Genomic DNA, 3,145 nt, shown 5'->3' with positions numbered 1-3,145 from the left:
AAGATGGTGCTAAATGTGTCTGCAAGTCCCTGACAATGTGGCAAACATGCGGTTACATGGGACGTTTACATAAGGCCTTCAAAACACACGTGAACACCTTTGGCCACGCATAACCCAGCATCAGCCTATGGTCGGACAGCGCCTTAGGTTAGTAAGTAAACTCATCACTGATCAGGAATTTTTTTCACTGAGGCACACGTTGTTCGAGGGAAACAAAAACAGCACTGGAATTATTGGGAATTTTTGATGACGCTAAAAAAAAATAAACAATATATTTTCAGTCTCTCTAGAAACATCGCTTGGCCATGAAAGCATACAAGTAGGGTCTATTGGCCAAAAAAGGAGGCTGACAATAGCAACTCTTCCATATCTCCTTTCTTTATGAGGGCTGCGATGGTGGTTTGTAACTCGGCGTGTCACTCCTTAGATGGGCTGCTGGCTGTATTCCTTTTTTATTATAATCAAAGCATTATATCACATTATATCAATTATACCATAATTACAGTACAAGACAAACGTGCATGAGATTCCTAATCAGTAACAACTTGTCCTATCAGCAACATTAACAACGAAAAGGACAAAGAAGTCATAGGAAGAGAGGTACTCGAATGGCAGTGGTTTCATTTTCTGTCTCTCGGGTTATTCATTCACGTCTGCAGATGCACCTCCATGAAACCTTATCAAGATTGCATGCCTGCCTGTGGCAAATACACCCATCCGCGTCCAAGCTTCCTCTACCAGGTACGTCTTGAAAACACCGAATGTGCAACTTCCCTCATTTCGCCAAGTCATTTAAAGACAGACAATTGTCAGGTGCCCCAAATGGCTTTTTTTACATGCCCACTAGCCATGTTTATTAATATAGCCTTCCCTGTACAGATCGTGCAATGTTCACTTCAGAATAGTAGAAGAAAATAAGTATTCTCATTTCATTCAATAGGAAGTCTTATTCAATGGGAAGCCATAAAATATAATGGAACAAAGGCTTTATGATTTAGAATGAGAAAGACCTGCTTTTGAATCTTGGCTTTGTCATTTACTCGTTCTGTGACCTTGGGAAAATGACGTAACATTTCTGAACCTCAGGTCCCTGGCTCTAAAATAGAGACAACAGTAGCACCAACCGGGGTAGTCGTGTTGCTCAAGACATTATGTGCAAAGCAGAGTGTCGCCTGGCTCGCTTTGGAAACGCAATCTATTAATGACTCTCGGGATCAGTTGTTACTCGCATAAAATAGCTATTTTATGAACGTCTGAGTTCATGGCTAACGTGCTCTGAAAACTCGTAGGCTTCAGACCTACTTTGGACCAGTTACGCCTGTTTGAACCCTGAGTGTTTCATGGCATGAGGAAACGTCACCTAACCTCTCGGAGCCAGAGTTTCTTGCAGTGGAAAGTGTGCGTGCTCATGCCTGGCTTCCAGACCCTGGCGAAGACTGGGTGAAGCCATGCTTCAGGGCACACTGCTGACATTCAATGGAGAGCAACTTCTATTACTGCCATCACAGCAGGATTTGCTGGACGACACACTGACCTTTCTACGTTGGTGTAAGGGAGCACCTTTTACGGGGGTGGAGAACCTTGCCACTAAGGGCCTGATGTGTCTACGAGGCTGCAGTGTGTGCTAAAGCCTGTGTGTGTGCGTGGTGTCGAAATACAGAAACTGGGACCCTAGCATACGATTAAGTATTTAAATATCAGCAGATATTTGCACAAAACCACTGAAGAGATGCAACATCTTCTGCCAATACTGCATACTTCCAAAAAGTGGGAATGTAAAGCAACCGTCATCTTCATCTAGAAAATGTGTTACAAAACTAGAATAGTGATATTTGGAAATGCGGTGAGAAAAAAAAAAAAAAGGACCTAGCCTTTCCCCCTCATTCTCCCTCAACTCAGCTGTTTGCCAAGTCACTTGGCATAATGGGAACGGGTTATTAATGACTCCGCTTGGTCATCGTGCGAACGGGTTTCCATTCCCAGGGACCAGGGGCGATGCCTTCCAGAGATGGAGTGAGGCTAGAGACCTAAGGCAATAAAGGTTTCTCAAGGGCGATTCTAAATGACCCGGTATTGTCTGCAGAATTGTTTTTAACGGGAAGTATAGAAAATATGAGAAGCACTACATTTAAGAACAAAAAATTCTTTAGAAACCAAATGAAGAAGCCTGAGCCATGTTTTAAAGTAGACAACAGGTTGTAATTTTTTATTATTATTTCTTAGCACTGAAATAGTTTATGGTTCTCAGATCTGAACTGCCAAAGCCGGTCAATACATTTTCATCAGAGCCCAAGGGAGAGGGGCAGGGGTGCGATGGCAAGAGGGGAACGAAGGCATGGCCGGGTGGAGGAAGAGGCTGGAGGGGACGCCGTTTCTCCGTCCTCGCAGTAGGTTACAACCAGATCTGGCGACAGCTCCCAGGGGAGCCGCGGTGCACGTGGATGGTGGACAACAGCACAGTAACACCAAAGCCTAACTGCAAAGTTAGCCCCGGAGCCTGACAGCAAGGAGTGCCGGCTCTCTGCAGACCTGGGGGCCCGGCTGGCAGGGCAGCTGTTTTTATCATTTCCTTGTATTAATGTTGTGGCTGTGGGGTGCGGTGGCCTCGCGGCCCAGGGTGAGAGAAGGTGGCAGCAGGGGTCTCTCACATCCTCCCATCAGTGGCCCCAGAAATCTAGGTGGGGACAGACACTTGTCACAATTGTCCCCCAACCAGCTGGAATTCAGCCTCAGACCTCACAGACAGGTGGACATCCTGATGTTCTGAAAACAGACACCCCTCTACCCTCGCCAGCGAAGGATCTGTGGAAGGGCGCCCCAGCCGCTGGTGGCTGCAAGGGTAGGTGAGCGAGGGCGGGAGCTCAGAGATGCCACCCTCGGGCCCTCACCCAGACTGCAGACTGCCTCGGGGGAGCCTTGCACTTCACCCTGTGCCCTTCCTGTCCTCTCGCTTCCAGCGCAGGGCCCAGAGACCCTGATGGGCAGTGAGGGGCATCGGCAGGAGCAGGTCTGGGACCAGGGCAGTTGCTGGAGGTGGGGGCACCCCGGGGTCCAGGTGAGGGGGATGGGGAGGAGGAGGGGGAGGGCGGACTAGGGGGAGAGTAGGCAGGGCGCCCCCTGCAGGCGGGGCCGTTGTCCAGCTCCG

The 3,145-nt window shown here is 48.5% G+C and overlaps 1 protein-coding gene across 1 annotated transcript in view; it reads right to left on the bottom strand.

Moving 5' to 3' along the window:
• HDGFL1 (HDGF like 1) overlaps positions 1–3,145 on the bottom strand; it is an 8,686-nt gene that overhangs the window by 5,039 nt on the left and 502 nt on the right. The window lies entirely within an intron of this gene.

Source organism: Tupaia chinensis, unplaced genomic scaffold (assembly GCF_000334495.1).
Source record: "Tupaia chinensis unplaced genomic scaffold, TupChi_1.0 Scaffold000141_1, whole genome shotgun sequence".
NCBI lineage: Eukaryota > Metazoa > Chordata > Mammalia > Scandentia > Tupaiidae > Tupaia > Tupaia belangeri.
The sequence above is the reverse complement of the archived record's forward strand: the minus strand, read 5'-3'. Positions and strand labels throughout refer to the sequence as shown.